The sequence below is a fragment of the Stylophora pistillata genome, chromosome 9 (genome assembly GCF_964205215.1).
Source record: "Stylophora pistillata chromosome 9, jaStyPist1.2, whole genome shotgun sequence".
NCBI lineage: Eukaryota > Metazoa > Cnidaria > Anthozoa > Scleractinia > Pocilloporidae > Stylophora > Stylophora pistillata.
Window position 1 is genome coordinate 8505458 of NC_142527.1, and position 22155 is coordinate 8527612.

General features: G+C 38.7%; 1 long non-coding RNA gene and 1 pseudogene across 2 annotated transcripts; both read right to left on the reverse strand.

The window, feature by feature from the left end:
* Positions 1–11924: 11924 nt before the first annotated feature.
* Positions 11925–13808, reverse strand: LOC148723078 (uncharacterized; annotated as a pseudogene).
* A 3942-nt stretch (positions 13809–17750) lies between these two features.
* Positions 17751–20971, reverse strand: LOC148723079 (uncharacterized). 2 transcript variants are annotated; one of them, XR_015991946.1, is made up of 4 exons: positions 20499–20971; positions 19571–19595; positions 18996–19146; positions 17751–18740 (listed from the first exon to the last, which is right to left on the reverse strand). It is a non-coding gene; the product is annotated as an uncharacterized LOC148723079 (long non-coding RNA). The 2 variants fall into 2 exon arrangements; XR_015991945.1 differs by having other exon boundaries at positions 19571–20971.
* Between the last annotated feature and the right edge of the window lie 1184 nt (positions 20972–22155).

Here is a 22155-nt window from a genome sequence, read left to right on the forward strand (position 1 = left end):
TATCTTCCTCGATGCAATCGACTTTCGATAGAAGGAATGGGCCGTAATAGGTTTGACCAATGCTTATTTTTAGTTTCATGTAATTTGAATCGACGAGGAAATATTGCCTCTTCCACTTTTACATTCACATATGAATCCAACAGAATCTTTTTTTCATGTCGCAATTCATATCATTATAGAGCCCATAATTGACATCATAATCTTTGTACACCTCCACACAGTTCTCGCGACCTTTATTGTCACTAGGTTGTCCTTCTGCCCATGGCCATTCTCCTTTTTTGGACGCAGTTACTATGCTGTTATCACTTAACCATCTCCACACCCTAGTTGATGTATATTTTCTCAAGCCTATGAAGTACTCAGGGGTTGTAATGTTCTGTATAGTTTCCATCAGGAATTCCCATTCCTCACGACTCTCAATAGAGACAAGGAGCAGGGGGGGGGGGGGGGACAGCTGGCTGCACATGTATATTATTTCTTACTTGTTTTCTTTTTAAATTAGCTTTTTTAGTACACTTTAGATTTAGTTTGCCGTGGAATGCTGAGCGCTGGCGTGTAGGACAAGTCCCTTGCCTACTAAGCATTACTTTTATCAAATCTTACTTTCAACAGTCAAACCTGGACAATAAATACCTCCACTTTTTAGTTTGACTACCCTGAAATTGCAACAGCGATCGTAAATTTATAGTTTTGAAGATGTGTCCGAGTACATTTTGATATCAAACGTGTTATGGGCCGGCAGCATGTGTCAGTGCACAGTACTATTTCCAAATTATTCTCGCAGGAATGAATACTGCTTAAGTAGTAGTCAAAGTAAGGTCTGAAAAAAAAAATGTAGGCTTGTACAGGATTTGAAACCATGACCTCTGCGAGACCGGTGCAGTATACTACCGACTGAGATAAAAAGTCAACTAGGAGCTGGTCATTATGACCATAGGTTTCATACGAGCCAAAATAATGACCAGCCCCAGTTGGCTTGTTGCCTCCGTTGGTAGAGCACTACAGCGGTATCACAGAGGTCATGGGTTTAAATCCCGTACAGGCCTGACTCTTTTTTTGTTTGTTTACTTTCGTTTTACATAGACAGGTAAAAACGAACGATATAAAATACCGACGTTTCGGCTACTTCATGACGCCATTATCAAGGGTACAAATGAAAATAAAATTAAGAAATGCGAGTTCAACAGTTACAATTTGCATAGGGGAGGTAGCTACACAAATACTTTAGCACGGATAGAATCCGTTTGCACGTGCAAACTCGGTGTTAATTGTTTGATGTAAAGCATCTCGTTGACAAGACAATCGAATTTGTTCATGCACTTCTTGAGAACTTTGAAACAGCTAAGAAGGTCCTCAGGGACAGCACCTGCGTGGTCGTTGTCGTAGCGCTTGCGTGCTGAAGATGACGTGCTCTTATGGCTATCCACGCGGGCATATAAATGCCCACGTGTGTAACCAACATAGCTCCCTGTATCACACAGGTTACATTTAAATTGATACACTACGCACTGTTGATTAACCAGCTGTGGTTTGGTTTCACATTCTTTTCTTCTTTTGTTTGGTAGGCTTTATTTTAACTACTACTTACCGTCAAACTAAGTCAAGCGTACCCCTCAGGATTACATTAATGATTTGATTATTTGAATATCGAACCCACTAATCGTTTCAGGAGCGCAATAACAAATTTAATATTTGAACATGGAACCCACTAACCGTTTCAAGAATGCAATAATAAATTGATTATTTGAATATTGAACCCGATAGCCGTATTCGTTTTGAAAAGGCGCGGATCATTGTTCAAATCAGAAGTCCATTGTGATTGGATTATGCGAACACGTGATGATGGATCGGAACTATTTCAACATGGCGTCAGACATGGGGGGAGAGGTGAGTGCGAGTGTTGTGTAGAACTTCTTGTAAATGTTGTAAATGGAATGCTATCGAGAGCTTTTATCGCCTATTTACATCTTGACGAACTTATAGAAATTCTTGTGTGTATTCATGGTCGGAAAAAATAGTTTACGGGCGAAGCCGTCGCAGGACTTTTTTGATTTCGATAAATTTTGCAATCGACTGTTTTCGCAGTGTTTTTACAGTGCAGTTTGTTCATTTTCAGGATTCCTCGTCAAATAGAACAATCTTATCGGACTTCAAAAATGGACTTCTAATTTGAACAATGATCCGCGCCTTTTCAAAACGGATACGGCTATCGGGTTCAATATTAAAATAATCAATCCATTATTGCATTCTTGAAACGGCTAACGGGTTCAATAATCAAATAATCAATTCATTATTGCATTCTTGAAGCGACTGGTGGGTTCAATATCCATTTGATCAATTCATTTATGTAATCTTGAGGGTTACGCTTTACTTAGTCTGACTGTAAGTAGTGTTCATTTCTGCGAGGATCGTTTTCAAACATTTTAAGCATGCTTCATTGTCGGCTTTCAGTTGGATACGAAATATAATTTAGAAAGGAAACTTGTAGCCATTGATTGTGCTCACCAGCAACACTCTTCATGTGTATGATTCCAGTTAGCAAAAGAAGAGCAGAATAAACCGCAAAATACACTTTTTCCATTCCGACAAACAAGTATTTCCCACAATGTGCTCAAGAATTAAAAACAAAACTGTTTGCAAGTCGCGGTATAATATTTGTTTTACATGCTTTCGCTTCTGCACTTGTAAATAGGAAATTTCCACCGAGTTTCGCTGAGACGAGATTTAGCACTCACGTGTATCACGCACAAATTTATGTGCTAATTGTAAGATAACACGGAGCAGGAGAACACCTTCTATAGTTCACGTTAGTCGCTGGTGACATCATTCTTTCCTGGAATAATTCAATAAATCAGTCCAAGTTCCTATTGCAGTCCCATTGCTTTCCTGCTCCCGATAATTTGTTCATCACAAACACTTTCAGCAAGAGGAAATTGACGAAAGGATAGTGAATACGTCTAAACCTTAGTTGTTGTGTCTGATGTCCTGTTTACATTTATTTACCAAACTTTACTTCTCTAGAATATGTCATGTACACCATAAATCGTATTTAATCTGACGGTAGCAATATTCAAAACATCAACCAGACGTAAACATTGCAAAGAATCTGCAAACATGCATACCGGAAAAGATTTCATTTTTTACTTGACTTTTCTATTCTCAATACTCTTCTCCGTTTTTCATTCGTCTTCATGATTTCACTATGGATCGGTCGATGAAATTTGCATTTTTGACGTTTCCTGAGTAGTAGAAAAAAACCAAACAAAAAGTAATCCACGGCGAAAAGAACCAAGGAAGGAAATGGTTACGATTAAGACGCAGTGTCTTTAAAAGTGGCCCGTGAATCTCGGTAGAAAAACTCGTTTTCTATTAAACTTTGCCCATGAATGTCTTAGGCCCAAATTGATCGAAACCACCTTGGGTTTTCGAAGTGTTGTAAAATAATTATTTTCCGAGCAAAAATCACTTCCCCACTCTGTAGCCTGTTTTTAACAGCGCCAATCATCAAAATTGGCCAAAATTTAATTGCTCGTCTTTTCTCAAAACTCTTGTGTGAAAATTTTATTTATGTTTCGCATACTAAGATCGATCTTTTGTGAAAAAAAAATCACATTTTTTTTTTATTTCTTAATGGTCACTTACACTCAGAAATATTTTTCACTTTGACACCTAATTTATCCTTGCCGCCAGGACCGTGAATATGCTACCTTAATCTTGGAGCTGAATTTATACACGTTTTTAAAATTTAAAGTCATCATGAGGTGTTCGCCGGAAGTAGGTATTTTGATTCATGTAAAATTGTAAAATTTAGGTGTGACTATGTTATTGATCCGATATACTCATGAGCCAAAAGACTTTATGAGCACTGTGTATCAAAGTGTACATGGATACTAATATGATATTAATATGATGCTCATTCAAACCTTTTGCAGAGAGCTGAATGACAGGTTTGTTACAATGAGATGTTGTTAAGGTTGAGAACGGACGTCGGCATTTTCTCAGGCGCCTCTGGCAGCCGCTTCAGTCCATATCAATCTCACATTCCCACGCATTCCACCCCAGAGGAGGACATCCATCACACAGTAATCTCGTGTGTGGGAAATGAACGTCTCCTACCCCAACCCTGCAGGAGACGGGACCTCCATTTATTCGTCCCTATCCGAGAAGACTAGAATATCTAACCATTTCTTGATGTTATAGAAAGGTAGCAAATTCTTCCTAATCATTTTAAGACCTTGAGTGTTGGTCCGGCCGGGGCTCGAACCCTCCCGCACAACAGTCCAGCGCACTATCCATTGAGGTAACTGGGAGGCGGTCTGTTGGTTACCAAATTCAATAAGCTGTTAAGTACTTGCAAATAGGCAAGGCATTTCAAGGAAGTAACATGTTTGCCATACATTTTCTGATAATCCTAAAATCAGAGCTATACACATCCAGTAAGTCCTGATTTCACCTTACGTTCATTACATGCTCTTATAGAATGTTATTTGATCTGTACACTGTATTTCCTCTGATACAAACTGTAAGCCCCCCAAGCTCTCAATCTAAAACACTTCCCTGCTCCGAATGAGCGCCCACCCCGTAGAGCACAGTGTACATTCGTATATAGCTGTTAAAATATCGTAATTGCTTTCTACTTTCTTGTTAAAAAATATGCACATATTTAAGTAAATTATTTATAATATCTCTTTCGAATTTAGCTAGTGTGGTAGTTTAGAATTGAGAGAGAAAAAAGAAAAAGAAATTATTAAGAGCTCTTACCTTCCGCTGAATTGTATAAAAATATATATATTTCATTTTGCTGTGTGAGTTTCAGCTGTAGATCATTGATACCTCCATTCTTCAATGAGTCAACTGTGCCTTTTATTTATTTATTTATTTATTTATTGATTTTTAGCGTAATATCAAGTCTATATGTACAGATCTCCTTGGAGGGGGAGGGGGAGAGGGTGCTAGGTTGTATAGGTTAGGCTTATTTATCCAGGTGAATTGCTGGTGTGTGTATACAAATAGTTTGACCACACACTTTAGAAACTAGATTTCATTTGATTTTGATTAATGCTTTATTAGATTGTTCCCCACTTGACTTTGGTATAGCAAGAGGTATTATTCCAGCCAGCGATATCACAGCATCAACATTACTAAATTCTGATTCATATGCTAAGTACGCACGGTTAAGCAATAGCAAAGCATGGGTCCCTGGTAGAAATGATAGAAATCCATGTTTACAAGTGAATTTACAGTATTCAAGAAATATTATGGCAATTGTTACACAAGGTTTTTCTGGCTCCTTTGTTACCCACTATTATGTGAGTTTCAGTATTGACGGAAACAATTAGAACAACTTTACAGAGGAGGGAAAAGTAAAGGTAAAGAGAATCGAATTCATTGTATAACAGCACACATACCCGGTTATTCGGACCCCTCTATTTTTAGTAGGGAAGGGGGTGGGGAAGGTTTTGGTGGTGTTGTTTAGGGAAGGATAATATTTTTTTTTATTTGGCAAACATATACATGGGTATCGTGGTGCTAGGTAAGGTTCATAAATTGCTTATATTTGTCGTACACAGGAATTAACATGACAATTACATGTTTAAGCAAGTGATAATTTTTTTTTTAAGTTTTTGTTCAAGGTGTTTCAAGCCAATGTAAATGATGATACAAACAAAACAGTCCTTTTCAAACCTTTTCATATAGCACAGTACATAAGATTATACCCAACAAAGTGCTCCAACACTTGTGCCCTCAAATTTGAGCTTTATGGATGTAATTTGACAACATGTAAGGGACGATTTTTGCAAAATCTCTTAGTTAAAGACATTAATATCTACAGTTATTATCCAATTGTGCTTCGTTGACTACAAGTAACGCGCGAGACGAGTACAAATATCACGCCATATTTGTACTCCAGAGATATCCGCGATTTCGCCTGCACTCAAATAAAAATTTGGCGTGTTGGATGAAAACGGCACAACTCTAAAAACTATCTAACATCCAATTCTTGAAATGCTTCCTCGGAGATTTGATACTGGATCAGCTAAATAAGCCCCCTTTTCACTTGTCTACTTGATATTGCATTGATATTGTAAAGAGAATTTCTCTCTTGTTCCCTGATGGGAGGTAAAGGGCTTTATACATGTCGTTAGCTGTTTTCTCTTGTTATAGCCTGACCTGTCGAGCAACCAACCGTTTTTCAAAGTTATGTATACAATAAAGTAGCAGACTGGGGTCTTGTCCATATGTTTCTTGATTTATGGAATCTTTCTTGGTGTGGACATTGTGTTTCCCACATGTACTTGCGAACTCAGAGACCCTCTTGAGCACTGTGCATACTCTACGAATGTAGAATTGATTTTTGCCACATAAAAAAGCGGTCAATGCATAACTCTACAATGTACTTGTATAGTATGACATCAAATGTCCTGTACACCTGAACACACATGTGCTGCAATCCTGATGTAACTGTGGTTCTCATACAATAGCATTTGATATTACATTCACCCCATGGCTTTTATAAAATGCTTTGACCACCATCTTTCCTGGAATAAGTTTCCTTGTTCAAATAAGCTCCCACTCCCTAGTTTATAATGTCAAACAAACGCCCATCTCGAATAAGCTCCCCTCCTATCCCCTACTCTCTAGGTCTATGTCTTTGATTTGAAAACATGTTGCTTAAGTTTTTACGTCAATCCCGCCTTTGATTGAGGGATACAAGAAAAACCTGTTTCTATTGCCACTTTAATTATAACTTTTAAGAGGAAATGTTACCATCGGTCAAACATTCCGTGGCTACAGCTCCAAATTCAATCTGGCCCATATTCTGAGGTTAGGTTGACTTTAATGTAAAAGAAAACACTGCGTCATTTGTTTGGCTAAATATTGATTAGTTTTTTTATAATAACTGAATCCTGAGAATTTGCCACAATTTGAGCTTACAATTTAGGGACGAATAAGAAGGCTTCGCTTAACGAAACAACACACTCTACAGAAATGAATTCTACTGAATCTTGTAGAATGATGCCAAAATATGAGTGAAAAAGAAATTGAGCAATCCTCTTCCATTTACTTTGAAAATATAATTACATTCCGCGAACCCTCTTTCATTAAGATGAAAACTTACTAAAAAATAACCTTCAATCCAAGTATGTGGTACTAAATGAAATACATTGAAAAATCTGGATTTCGAAAGCCAAGAAATCGTTCTTTTACATGTCCAAAGGATTTTTTTGGGAATTGATTTAACGCGAAGATATTGAATTTTAAAGTTGGATAAAATGCCCTGTTTTTAACCAACCTTCCAGTTTATGAAGTAACACACAGAAATACAATTAGATACGATGAATATATGAAGTTCATATATTTTGAACTGCGGTTATCGATACGTATGATGCACGATCCTCGCAGTAGAGAGGGCTATTTATGCAAAATCTACGGCGAGGGTCGTGCATCATACGTATCTATAACCGCAGTTCAAAATATATGAACTTCATATATTCATCGTATCTGATTTATCATCAAGGGTTTATTACGAATCAACTTAACGACCTGCTCCCAGTTGGCTTGTTAGCTCAATTGGTAGAGCGCTGCACTAGTATCGCCAAGGTCAGTGGTTCGAATCCCGTACCGGCCTGATTTTTTTCAGGTCTGATTTTCGCTATTGCATAAATAGCGCTCTCTACTGCGAGGATCGTGCATCATACGTATAAATACAACTGTTTGTAAGATAGCTTTCAAACAAAGGCGGGATTGACGTAAAAACTTAAGGAACATGTTTTAAAATCAAAGACAAATTTTATTTCTGCTGTCACTTTGTTTGATACAAATTTCAATCAAGCTACAAGATAATCTTTAAAGAGAACGAAGCTGACATGTTTGTTCACACGCCAGCGTGAAGAGCTGACTCGAGATTTTTTGGTGTGAAAATTGGGAATGTCGTTTATACAACGAGCTAAACACGCTGATTTGGCTGTAATTTCTCTAGTTACGCGTTAAACAACGTTGTCAACGTTTTACGACACCAGGAAATGTTTCCACACCGGAAGTCAGTTCGGCCACGAACAAGATTTACTCGTGACTAGAAGTTAAATGACTTTTTATATACATGTATTTTTATGTATACATCAACATTTGTATTTATAAACAACAGAACTTGACCCATGCCTGTTACTAAGGCAATTGTGTAGTTCTTATTTAAGGATATCGGAGACATTTCACAGCTGACATTAGCTTGCTTGTTTGATGGTTGACAGTAAAAATATTGCGTATTTGACAGTTGACAGCTAAAATTTTGGTTAGTACGTTGACGGTTGACGGTTAACCCCATTGAAACCCTTATTAATGGCATTTAAGAATGGAAATAAACTGACCACCAAGAGGAAGACACACGAACGCAAGATCAAACTGCTAACAACAAGCAGCGGCACCCAATTCGTTAAACTAAGTCTAATAAGTAATTATGACATCTACTCAACTTGAGAGGAAACCTATTCGTCTTCATGAAATCGTCACATTTGTTAAGTTCTTATTAGGAATCGTGATTTCTGTATCGATGGGCTTGTCTTAGAGGAAACTTGCTGGGCTGGTTAATAAAATAACCTATCTTAAATCAGTCTTAAACAGTTGCATCAGCCTTGTTATGTTCTCAGACTAAGTCTCTCTGATCAGACCATAGTTAATCGATTAACTTTCTTCGAAGTCGTGTTGATTCCTGTAGAGCAGCGGCAAACAAATAAACAATATAGTGGCCTATCTAAAGGCTGGATCAGCTTTGTCATCTTGTGAGAATACGTTTCGGTGATCAGACAGAGGGGAAAACAGGGAAACTTGTTTCCTATGTGAAATGCGACGACCCCTTAACACTTAACCTCATGCAGAAGCAGAGTCTGATATTCTCACCTCGCTTTGATTGCAAGAATGGGTCAATTTCATTCGGAATAACATACTGGTGAGTTTTTCTGTGCTATTGTTTATCACCATTTGCAGGAAACTTCCCCCTTTTCCTCCAAAAAACAAATGTTATCCTTTTCACCTATTTGTTTGTTTTCTTGCTTGTCTGCTTAATCTGTTTTCTCAATTTTCTATAATCGCTTTGATAAAACTCAAAATGGTGATACGTCAGATGTCCGAGATATAGCCGTAGCTCTCTTTTACACGCCCATTCTTCTTCTTGGCTAGTAAATATGGGAATAGCACAAAACTATGATATCATTCCAGGTTTTGTCTACTGTAGTGTCTAAAAATGAAGAAGTATGCCACAAAAGGCAGCCACGACGAACAACAACAGTACACACAGTACACGTTTCTTTAATAATCTTCCCGCGCTCACACTTTCCCGGATGTATACTTTTACATAAACAACCGCTGTCCTAGTATACTACATTCCCTCTCTTTCTTCGCTTAGATGGTTGACCTCGAAAGACAGAAACGTTACAAACTTCCACTTTGTTTAGACACCGTAAAAGTTCAATTCGATTCCAAATGTTCAAGACAAAAATCACGCTAAACATAAAAATAGCCTTGGCCGTTCAGCTTATAAAACAACGTTTCAATGTCACTCATGTAATAACAACGAACAGTAATATGAAAATGCCAATGTCACTAGTTTTAGTACAGAACGTAGTCACTCAGAGCCTTTGGACGGCTCGTAATTCTGCCGGATCTTCTCACATGCTGCTCAGCTGTAGGTACAGTAGAAGGTACATCTTCTGGTGGTGATTCAGCCATTGGTACTTGATCCTCTGCCACAGGTGGCGTCTCAAATGACTTAGGTTCAGTCCGTGGTTTAGCGTCCTGTTGTGGCGTTTCCTGTTCTTCTAGATCTGGCATATTAAAGGACTTAATATGCTGAAGGCTGCGTTTGTACTGGACACCTTGAGGCGATCGCAACACCACCTGGTCCCCATAACGAGATATCACCTGATATGGTTCCTTCTCATAGCAAGGTGACAGCTTATTTTCTTTCTTCTTCTCAAGCAGAACACTGTCTCCTTCTTTCACATTTCGATCTCTGGCATGGAACTTCTTGTCCACATAGTCCTTGTTAAACTGCTTTCTCTGATTGTCCCGATCACGAACGGCTTGGTCGCTCACTTCTACCTCCTCCTCTTCAACATTGACTAGCTCAGGCATTTTAGTTGTCAGCTTTCTCCTAAACAATAACTCGGCGGGACTCTTTCCTGTGGTTGAATGTGGCGTGGACCTGTATGCCAAAAGGAACCTGTTTAGCTCCTCTCTCCAGTTCTTTCCTTCTGCATGGGCTGCTCTCATGGACTTCAGAAGCGATCTGTTTTGCCTCTCTACCTCACCATTAGCTCTTGGCCATAGAGGTGCTGTGTAATGGTGATCAATCCCCATTTCATTCAGGTAATCTTCTACTTCTTTAGATACAAGATTTGAGCCATTGTCGGTACGCAGACCTTTAGGCAACCCATGTCTTGCAAATTGGGCATTCAAGCAATGAATGATGGTTTTGCTGGAAGTTGTTCGGATAACATCAACCTCTATCTACCGGCTGTAATAATCAACGAGAACTAACAAATGTTCCCCAGAAGGTAACGGACCCATTAGATCCACAGCTACTTCTTCCCATGGTTGGTTGAGTAACGGTGTTGACTTCAATGGTGGGGGTGGAACGTTCTTTGTGACCATCTGGCACCCGTAACACTCTGCACATCTTTTCTCGGCATCACGATCCATAGCAGGCCACCAGACTTTTGTTCTAAGTCTCTCCTTTGTCTTTGTGACTCCTTGGTGCCCCTCGTGTGCCAAACTAACGACTCTCTTGCGAAGTGCTTGGGGTATAACAATTCTTGTCCCCCGGAGAATTACATGGCCAATAAAAGTCAACTCATTGCGCACTGGCAAATACTGCTTTGGGGCATTGTCCCATTTCCCTTCGATGAGACAATTCCTGAGTGCTTGCAACTCAGAGTCTTGTGCTGAGACTTGTTCAATCTCTTTGATTCTCAATGCAGCAGGGACAGCATGTAGAGCTATCGCGCGTACATATCCATCATCTTCCGCGGAATTGTCTGAAGCAGGTATCTTCGTCAGTCGGGAAAGGGCATCTGCGATGTTTTTTCTTGAAGGCACATAGCAAACTTGATAGTTGTACGGTTGTAAACGCAGAACCCAGCGCTCTATTCTGGCTGAAGGTTTAGACTTCCTTGAATAGATGACTTTAAGTTCTTCATGGTCTGTCACCAGATCAAACTGTGGAAGCCCGTACAAGTAGAGGTGGAAGCGTTCACAAGCCCAGACTAAGGCTAGTGCTTCCTTTTCTGTCTGACTATAACGACGCTCCACTTGACTCAAACTACGACTAGCATAACAGATGGCACGGCTTTCCCCATTCTTTTCTTGCACCAGCACGGCGCCAATTCCAACAGGACTTGCATCAGCAATAACACGGGTGGGTGTGTCCTTATCGAAGTAAGTTAGGACTGGTGCACTTGCAACTTGACTCTTCAATCTCTGCAACGATTGCTCCTGCTCCTTACCCCAAACGAACGGTTCCCCTTTTCTTGCAAGTTTTCTGAGGGGATCAGCAGTGGTAGCAAAATCGGGTATAAACCTGGCACTGAATCCAACGAGCCCCAACAAGCTACGGACTTCTGATGGTGTCTGAGGCTGACTTGCCTCTGCAACTGCTCTGACTTTTTCCTCCGTTGGGCCGATGCCATGCTTACTCAGCAAAAGGCCCATGAATACCACTTTAGTCATTCGGAAAGTGCATTTTTCAGCATTCAAAGTCAGCTGCTTCTCACTAAGACGTTGCAACACACTGTGTAAGTTCTTATCATGTTCTTTAGTGTCTCGACCATGAACGATAAGATCATCTGCTATGTTTGACACCCCTTGTAGACCTGCCATTGACTGGGTGATGATATGCTGGTACTTCTCTGGTGCGGCATTTACACCGAAACTCAAACGTTTGTAGCGGAATATACCATCATGGGTGGTAAAAGCAGTGATATCCCTTGAATCAGGATCCAGGGAAAACCCCACCTTAAATCTAACTTCGAGAAAACACCACTCCCATTAAGACTTTCAAGGACTTCATCTATGGTTGGTATGGGCAATCTTTCCCGAATAATGGCCTCGTTGGCTCTCCGCATGTCGACACACAACCTTATGTCTCCGGACGGTTTAGGAGCAACAACGACTGGGCTTACCCACACCGTCGGCCCCTCGACTTTCTCAATTATGTCCTTTTCAAGGAGTTCGTTAACCTTGGCAGTTACTTTGTCCTTTACAGAAAAAGGTACTCGTCGCATTTTTTGAACGACTGGAGTTACACTGGGGTCAATGTGTAGCTTCAACTGATAATCTTTAAGCTTTCCAATTCCCTGGAATACACTGGGGTATTTTGCTTTGAGTCCTCCCACGAAGGTACCATCAACAGTGTTACAGTCTCCTGTCCCAAGAGTTCCCGAGAGATCCACACGAAGGATTCCAAGATCTGTGGCGGACGAATATCCCAGCAAACAACGCCCGGATTCAACAACAATGAAATCTGCCACAACCTTTGCTTTGGGTACGGAAACTTCTGTCTGAAACTGGCCCTCAATTTTAAGTTCTCGACCCCCATAAGCATACAATCTCTTCAGACAAGGTTTTAATTCAATCTTGAGCCCCTGATACTTAAGTTCCTGCAGTGTATCTTTACTAATGAGGTTACTTGCAGAACCTGAATCAATCAACACATCTCTGCTGATTCCACCAATCTTCACTGAGATAACGGGTTCAGAGGAATTTGACATAGCACATGTCTGTTCTTCTATAGTAAAAGCAAAACTGTCATCCTCACCTGACTCGTTACAATGACCCTCAACATGATTTGCCTGTCTCCCCTTACCATGACGCTGCTGTCTGCCTCCCCGTTGTTGGGTGTTACCTTGTTTTCCAGGCTTCGAGTTCCTTCCCCCTTTGCAACAGCTTGCATAATGACCATATTTACCACACTTGCTGCACTTGCGACCTCGGGCTGGACAATTTGTACTTTGAGCAAAATGACCTTCTTTACCACAGTTGAAACAAACGCTTTTCCCTTTGTCTCCACGCCCATGACGTTCTTCAACTGCATGAGTACCTGCTCCAGGTTCTTGACTTGGCATGACCATTTGACTTGCCTGCTCGTGTGAGGCTTCCCACTTTCGAACTTTATCCATTGCTGCTTGCAGAGTAATATTAACGACTTCCAATAGCTTCTTCTTTAGCTCAACATTAGGCAACTTTTCAATCAATTGATCCCGTTCTTCCAAAGTTGGACCAAAATTACAATGACGAGCTTGTTTACGTAAACGAACCATGAACTTATCGACGGTCTCTCCCTTTGTCGGCGTAAGTTGACGAAAGACATGACGCTCGTACGGTACATTGTCCTCGGCTCGAAAATGAGCATCCAACTTTCGCAGACACACCACATACTCATTATCCTCGTTAGCATTCAGTGGTCCAGGATCTGGAATATCTTCGTAAATATCTTGTACTTCCATATCTGCTAAATGAAGTAACTGAGCTGTTTTCCGAGAAGGATTCGTAATTCCCTTGCCATCGATGTAATACTGATACGATCGTTTCCACTGTCGCCATCGTTCCGCGACCTGAGAGGAAGACCCTTTTAAATCTAGAAGCGGAAGCGCCCTTTCTACTGAATTCGACATCCTCGTCGCCAATTTGTAGTGTCTAAAAATGAAGAAGTATGCCACAAAAGGCAGCCACGAAGGCGAACAACAACAGTACACACAGTACACGTTTCTTTAATAATCTTCCCCCGCTCACACTTTCCCGGATGTATACTTTTACATAAACAACCGCTGTCCTAGTATACTACATCTACTGGCCTCTAGGGAGCTATCAGCAACCTTGATTTTGTGACTTTTAAAAGCATTGGAAAGCTTTCTATCTTCTCAGACGATCCAGTTGTCTTCGTCTTGCCTGAATCAAGCCATTTGAATACTAAAAACGAATTCCAAAAAGAAAACATATTACTTCTGAGCAAGAGAATAGACAGGTTATATCATCTTGTTCTAAATCATGAATCTTTTTTAGCAATACACTCATGCGATCAGAGTTAACTACGACTGACTAAATGTCTGATCAGGATCTGTTAAACGAAATGAAATATAATCATCAGTCAAAATAGAGTCCAAATAAATAAAGTCAAACACATCATTTTCATTTCTCCAAAGAGTTCGTGTTTAAGTATATAGAAAAGTTGAAGCCAGGCTATAAACAACATGTACGTGGGTTTATCGCCGATAGTATTTTACCATTAAAATGCTATCGGCAATAAACCCACGTACATGTTGTTTATCGCCTGGCTTCAACTTTTAACTCAATAATTATAAGCAGCTAGGCTAAACAACTTGACCAACCGAAAAAATAATTCTCACAGCTTAGAGGTTCTTAATGGGGTTAATCGATAGCCATAAAAAGTGCAAAAAAATGTAGCCGTCAGACTGTTAACCATTAGCCGTAAAATAGCCAAAATATTTAGCGTTCGCCGTAAAAGCGAAATCAGCGTATCAACTAATGTGTACAAGTTTTCTTTTTACCAAAGGACAATATATTTATTTATTTGTAATTCATAGATCATATTTATATCAATAGTTTTAACCGATTGTTGTTCATTACTTAGTGCCATTGTTTTTGAAATTATTATTGCTATTTCTTATGATATTATTTTGAAACTCTTAGTATAGTTTTCTTTTTGTTTTTTTTTTGTTTTTTTGGCTGTCTTAGGAGTATAATTATTAAAGATTAAAGATTAGAGACCCTCAGCTTTCTTAGAGTTGTGATCTAATACTGTCTTTAGCACGTCTTGATTGGTCAGTTTACCCTGATTTAGCATGGCGTAATTTTACAATTAGTAAAATGTCATTTTTGAAGAACCAGTCTGTCCAACGAGAAAGCAAATCATTTAAATCAAGTACGCCTGAGACTTGAAAGGTGTAATTATTTCATTTGCCACAACTCGGGGTTTTCTCATCCGAACCACACAACTTTAACTTTATATTTGGCTCCCTTGTCTGTGTGATTATATATATCTCACAGATTATTTTTGGATAATTCTTTTTTTAATAAAGCCTGCCCCTTGATTGCCTAATAAAAGAAAGGGCTAAAATTACATTTGAATTCTAAATGGATTGCCAATAGAATCCAAGTACCTTTTCCGCGTTGCTTCTTACGTAGAAGGTTCATAACCACAGCAAGGATTATGAATACTGTAAACAATAATCCTGCTAAAATAGCGACTGCCAGATAAAGGGAAAAGCACTTGTTGTCATCGATGAGGACACCGACCTTTGTCACTACTGGCAATGTGGTCGTCGAGGAAGCCTAAACTGTGAACAAAGCTCAAATAGAATAAAAGAAAACGAAACAAAAACAAAAAGCAAAACAAAACAAAAATCAAAACAAAACAAAAAGGAAAACAAAACAAAAAGCAAAACGAAACAAAAAGCAAAACAAAACAAACAAACAAACAAAAAGAAACAAGATCAACAGCAACAGCAACAAAACAAAATATAAAACAAAACAAAACACAGCAAAACAAAAAATAACAACAACAACAAGAAAAACAAAACAAGAACAAGAAAAATAACACAAACAAAAAGCAAAAAAAAAAAAAAAAAACAAACAAGCTGACAATATAGGTTGTCCCCCGTATAGCGAATTCCTGTGGGTTACTAGGTTTGTAGGGATTTAAATACTTATCCACAAAAAGAAAAGATCTCCGCTGAACTTTTTCTGTTGACTTTGCCGTAGCTAGTAGGAATCAGGTCAGACCCTGGATTTAAAGCGTTTCAAATACTTAGTTTTGAAAACATAGAGTCTTCACTCTAGGTCCCTCTCGCTTTCATAACGGAATACTTTAACAGAAATTATCGTCAAGAAGAAAGAATTTTTATTTCTCACATAAAGAGCAAACGAGCAGGCAAACAAAACAACCACACAACTCTCGAAGAAAAATATCAATACAAAACACGCAAATCCAGGATTTAATGAATGATGCTCATCTTCATACACTCAAACTACTACTGATCGTTGATCCTACCTGATACAGCAGTGATATCCTGTTCAGTTGTCTTCTTGCGTTGTGCAGTAACAGCTTTATTTTCAGTCAATGTTTTAGGAGGACTTGTGCTTGCTGGAACAGGATCGTGAAAACAAATTCCTCTACAGTTAGCTATTGAAGAAACATACCTACTGCCACACTTCCACCATACGTTTGTCGAGTAATATCCCAATTACGGAAAAGTGTCACGTCCCTATAATCCAGAAAGCTTTTGAGTACATTTACGGCTAAGACTAAGCTGTTTGCTCACATTATGGTGATGAGCTATCAGTGGGCAGAGTGGAGATAGGAAAGATAAAGGAAGGAAAAGGGAGGGTAAGATTAGCTTATAGAAATTCAAACTTGTGCATGAAAATCAAAGTTTGATACATGCAGCTAATATTTTACTTTTTCTGGTACTGATCAATACCTGTTTCTTCCTTGCAAATCCATCCTCTTGGCATGTCCCTCTTGATTGTGTTAAATGATCCTTTAGCTCCAGGTGGATATTCCCCATGAATTAACCAATACGAGTCGCTTTGGTCAAGATTTCTGCCCACTGCATGCCATTTGTCAATAGTCAACGGTTTACCATTGATCCAAGTCCATCTCGGCGTTGTTAAATTTCGTTTCAAGCCAATATACCATTCACCACGTGGGTTGCCTGTTTTATTATGAATCTCAATTGTAATAAGCATGCCATTCCTGCTCTGTTTCCATAATCACGAGTGTTCTTTTGTTTTGTTTTTTTTTTGTATTTTTCACAAGATTACTCAAGGTGTGACTCGGGAGGAAGTTTGGCGCAGGCTCACGGGTCAAGGAAATGGTAAAATAGATTGATAACAAGTTGTCTTTAATCAAGAATAAGCCAAATAAAGAAGGGAAATTTTGCATGAGGGAAACAACACTAATTTCCACTTTCAGCTCCTCTTATAATTAAAGGAGAAGCAAAGTGTTATTGCTTATTTCAGACAAAGCAGGGTGCATTGTTGAGCTTAAACGACCACAACGATATCGACGCAATATCCAGTACTCAAGGTGGGACTTGGGAGGAAGCTAACTCCCAGTTAGCTCATGGGATAGAGCGCTGGCCTGTTGTGCAGGAGGTCGAGGGTTCGAGCCCCGGCCAGACCAACACTCAAGGTCTTAAAACAAGTGAGAAGAATATGTCACCTTCCTATATCAAGAAATGGTTAGATACTCTAGTCTTCTCGGATAGGTACGAATAAATGGAGGTCCCGTCTCCTGCGGGGTTAGGGATAGGAGACGTTAATTTCCCACTCACGAGATTACTGTGTGATATATCATAACTCAACCAGTAAACAAGCCCCATCTGGGCTGTATCCAAGGGTCATATTATAAACTGGGAAGTGAATGTAAACGTGTGACCAGCTCTGTAGGACGATTTAACATCGCTAAGCTTAAGTATTCCTAGTATGGCACATTTTTCCTTTTTTTTTTTTTTTAACTAAGTTCAGTTTTTCATAATTCAACCTCCTCGTTACCCTTAGAAGTAATTTAGACGAATTTTGACCTTTGGAGGAGACATGTCTTTACGTTAAACTTTTTTGATGTGTCTTATGTATCTACATCTGTGGTGGTGCATTGCTAAAAAAGTATGAAATGAGGAATCTTAGCCATTAGGCGTTAAAAATGATAAACCTTAATAGTTAGTCGTCCAGGAGGTTAACTGTAACCAAAAAAAAAAAAAAAATGGAAAACAATTCTGGTGAAAGCAATGGAAAGTTTTAAACCTGTAGCTGCTAATTGGTCAGAATTTTAACCGTTGGCCGTTAAAGCCATGACTCTTTGAGTTCCTCCAGTACGACTGTCGTGCTAGATATCTCTGGATTTAAGAAAATTATGTCAACGAGTACCAGTCTCTCTTTTTTTAATTAATCCGCCCCCCAATTAAAAAGCATTAATAATTAAAAAAAAAAAATAAAAAAATAATAGTAATAAAATACAGCAGTAAAAAAGCGCAGATTTCAGTGCGTTTTACTCTTTCATTAGTCTTATTCATCCTATAATCTAACGTCATACAATCAAAGTCAGCCACATGAAGTAGGAACTCTGAGCAAGGTTGAGTACAAAATTGATAAAGAGATACTGAAATATGACATTCACCGAGAGACAGGAATACAGGTCATTCATCTTTACTTATGCGTTTGTAAAATGGTGGAGAAACAAATTCAAACATGATCCTATCAAATACTTAATGATGATTAACTACGTAGTACAGTAAGAAAAGATCATAATCAATCACCTAATATCATCATTGTTATTATTACATTTTATTCATTTTAATGGCGAGACTGCAACAAGTTCTAATTAAGCGATAGCGTGAACAGATGAGATTGCCTAGACGAGCTAAAGGCATAGTTTACTTTTCGTCTACATAGAGCATAATTCAAGGACAGGGTTGCTCAAACCACCATTAAACTACCCCAATGTCAATGGAAACTGTTGTTTTTTCCTCTATGGCTTTTCAAAGACACACACTATCGATATTTCGTTCACTTCTGCCCTTTACGGATTAACGCTACCCGTCTTATGAACAATACACTTAAGCATTAATATACTCAAGAACAGATATTTGATTCTCATATTCAATGTCGTTGTCTTCATCCTTTGATTTCGTAAGGGAAGCGTACGTTCGGGACCCATCCTCATCAGAGGTCTGCAAAATATTCAGTGGTAGTCGTTAGAAACACGATGGTACTATTGACTTAGTAGGTGCGCATGGTTATCGAAACCTGCTCTTGAGTCCTTTCAAAACTATTAATGCTTGAAAACACGACTGAACTCGTCAATACAATGAAAAAAGTTGAAAGAAACCATAAACGTTGCCAAGTGAAATTAGACAGTCGTTAATTATACTTCTAGTTATAACATTCATTTTGGGTAATTCTAATCTCTTTGGTTGTGTAATTACCATTACTGACTCTGAACACAGCGCGGTATATACACCCTCCTGTTGGACAGACGGCTCACTTTGGTTTCTTTTACTTCCCGCCGCTAAGCTAAGCTGGGCACCGACCTTCAAAGCATTCAACGGCAAGCTTTCTCTGAAGCCATGTTGATTCCTGTACAATGACAGCATACAAATAAACAATTTAGTGGCCTATTTAAAGTGTCTTTCAAAGTTGCATTAGCCTTGCTACCTTATGAGACCAAGTCTCTGTGACTAGACAGAGGGGAAGACAAGGAAATGCTTTCTTTCGAAATCATATGTAACTACGTCTTAACACTCCACTAACATGCAGAAGGCGAATCTGAAGGTGTCACCTTACTCTGATTGCAAGAAGGGGTCATTTTAATCTGGAATAACATACTGGAGAGTTTTTCTGTGCTGTTAGCTTGTCACTTTCAAAAACATTAGAAAGTTATCATTCTTACCGCGCGGTGAGATGTCTTTTTTGCACTCCTGGATCAAACCAATCGCATATTTAATTTACATCAGACCGAATAAATAAAAAAATTAAAACAGGTGCAAAGGGGGCTACTTACTTTATAACAGTTTCTTTTACTACATCTGTTGAGTAATTTCAAATACCATCATCAGAGACCAAAATAAAAGAAAAAAAATTAACATGAAACAACACAAAACAAAAACAAAAACAAACAAACAGGAAAAAAAATATATTTTTATTTGCTCCGAAGAGTTAAAATTTGGGCTCATGTAAAAGTTGAATTCAGGCTTCAACAGACATGTAGGTTGAATAACTTGACCAGCCAAGAAGGCGTGGCAAAGCTTAGAGAATCTCAATGGCGTTTAACGATAGCTGTAACACGGCTAGAAACTTTAGGCGTTAGTTGCAAAAATTGAAAAATTTCAAGCGATAGTCGTAAAAAGAGTTAACCCTAAGTTTCTGGTGAAAACGAAGGAATAATGTTAACCCTCTGCCGTAAAAGCCATGACCTCAATAAGACCCCCAGCTTACCTAGAAGTATTCACTATCTTCTTTGGGGCGTCTTGATTGGTATTTTTTTTGATTTGGCATGGCGTAATTTTATTGTTCTTTAATTAGGTGTTATTTTTGCAGATTCAGTCGATCTTCAAAGGCATCATAGTATTTGATTACAGAACGCCTAAGAAAAATAGGGTATGTTTTTTTGTATTTGCCTCAACTCGTGTTTTTCTAATCCTAAACTCACCACTTAAACTTTGAAAGTGATCAACCTGTTCGTTTGATTTTAGGCATCTCTTGAACATTTTATATCAAGTCTGCCCCTAGACTACCAGGATAATAGTGGGACTAGAGATTAAAGTTAAGTTTTAACTGAAATGCCAATAAGATCTAACTACCTAGTTAGATTTTTTTTTTTTTTTTTTTTTAATCAAGTCTGCCCTTAGATGACCAAGATGACAAAGCGGGCTAAAATTAGCGTTAGATTTGTAAATGAAATTCCAATAAAATCCAAGTATCTATCTCACTTTGTCTCTTCGGTAGCAGTATCAAAACCACAGCAAGGATTATTGATAATATAAACAACAATCCTCCTAAGATAGCGATTGTCAGATAATGGGTGAAGCAGTTTTTGTCATTCTTGACACCACCGATGTTTGTAACAACTGATAAGGTACTGAGTTGTAGAGGATCCCTGGCCCGTCAGCAACACTTTTTAGGAAAGAAAAAAAAATGTTTCAAAGTCGTGCAATGTATACATAACAAAACGAATAAGTCAAACCAAGTCCAAAGCATTTATCGGGAAAAGCATAGGGCAAGGTTAGATTTTTTCACTTCGTAACAATTGTGCCTTCAATTCTTTGATCCAGGCTTTCTCTGGTAGAAAACAGGGATTCAGAATAACGGAAAAGACAGAAACTAACTCAAAGTAAAAATAATCAAGATCCTGCATGAAAAAACTTCAACTCTCTGCTGGAGACTTCCCGATTGTTACACCTTTCACTATTCGCTTTTCCAGCTTCGTTTGGTGAGAGATCGCGTTTCAAGGAAACTGTAAAATTGGATTAATAGCAAGCTGATTTTTTTCTCGGGCATCCGTAGAAAAGCCCGAGTCCAAAAATGGAAGCCGTTTTAATTGGTCGCCAAAAGGGGAGTCATGGTCCCAGGCGTTCCTTGTGTAAACTGTGGAAACTGGGGATGAGAGTGCGACGAGTTATGTTATCGTGAGCTCGCTCTTCATAAACAACGTAACTTACAGAGTGCTACGGGTCTCTATTGGCAGACAAGGAGCTAAAGCATTCGATCGGATATTGCTGCGGTATCATCGCACAACATGTATAACAGAGGTATCAAAATTTATGCCCATCGCAACGTACAGGTGTATTACTGCGAGACTAATTCTAATGCCTTTCCTAACGAATTGTCATCGAAATTAAGAAAAGAATGATGTCGAGATTTTTAGCCGTTTCCGGATCCTCGAAATGTAAAATGGTCGAAGAATGGTCCTACCTACAAATGCTTTACATAAAAGATGTTCCTTTCCAGTGATGGGAAAGGGACTTCTCGTCATTTTTTTTTCTCTTATTGCGCGTGCGAAATAGCTCAGTAAAAAGAACGATCAAAATATTATTCAAATTTTGTTGGACTCTCCTAAATCCGAACTCTGCACATCAAAACACGCTTTTTAAAATGTTTATCGTTCTTGGAATTTTTCCTTTTAGTGCAAGAAGAAGCACAGGACGTCGACGCTTATCGAAAATAGTCGTGACAACAGACCAGAATGTCATCAAGTAAATATTGTTGTGCTCATTTTCTTTGCCTGTCATTTTTTGTAATCAAACTCATATTTGGGTAAGCAAAATAAAATTGTAGTGTCTTAATTTGGTTTCCACTCAGTTAGTGCTATGGTGGAACAGTGATAACACAGACCCTTATAACAGTGTAATGATACATTTTACTGTTGGAATAATAATTATAGGTACCAGTGATAAAAATGCAAACCAATGCAAGGAAGTAATAGCTTGATAATTTAAGAAAATATAGTTTTCAACTTTTTTCGGTGATATCTGACCACAATTTGTTTTGTCTGACCAAGATGGTGTCTTAGCAGGACCTACAGTACCTACATTTTGGTCACCCAATGTACTTTAAGAGAAAAACATTGCAGCTTTTGATTAGCTTAGC